A 773-nucleotide genomic window follows, 5' to 3' on the forward strand; every position below is an offset into this window, starting at 1 on the left:
AATACTGTTGTGGGGATCTATGTGATACTGCTATATCTATGTCAGATATGTAATTGGTCTGGCACCCCCACTAAAACCACGTCCCCTCCCCCACCCCCCACCCCCCCGTCCAACTAATCTCATATATGTGTGTCTCTCTTGTGATTAATACAATTGATATTGATATTTACTTTATGATTGAAGTAGTAATGACTCGTTCTTTAAGGCTGAATTTGTCATGTCATTGTATCATAACACAGGATAACAAAAAAAATGGTGGTAGCCCATGCAAGTGCTGCACTCACTATTCTGCTGGTGCAGTCACTGTGTACATACATTACATTACTGATCCTGTACTGATCCTGAGTTACATCCTGTATTATACTCCAGAGCTGCACTCACTATTCTGCTGGTGCAGTCACTGTGTACATACATTACATTACTGATCCTGTACTGATCCTGAGTTACATCCTGTATTATACTCCAGAGCTGCACTCACTATTCTGCTGGTGCAGTCACTGTGTACATACATTACATTACTGATCCTGTACTGATCCTGAGTTAAATCCTGTATTATACCCCAGAGCTGCACTCACTATTCTGGTAGTGCAGTCACTGTGTACATACACTACATTACTGATCCTGAGTTCCATCCAGTATTATACTCCAGAGCTGCACTCACTATTCTGCTGGTGCAGTCACTGTGTACATACATTACATTACTGATCCTGTACTGATCCTGAATTATATCCTGTATAATACTCCAGAGCTGCACTCACTATTCTGCTGGTGCA

The sequence above is a fragment of the Phyllobates terribilis genome, unplaced genomic scaffold (genome assembly GCF_046119375.1).
Source record: "Phyllobates terribilis strain yellow unplaced genomic scaffold, ASM4611937v1 Scaffold_81__1_contigs__length_6697587, whole genome shotgun sequence".
In the NCBI taxonomy this organism is placed as follows: Eukaryota; Metazoa; Chordata; class Amphibia; order Anura; family Dendrobatidae; genus Phyllobates; species Phyllobates terribilis.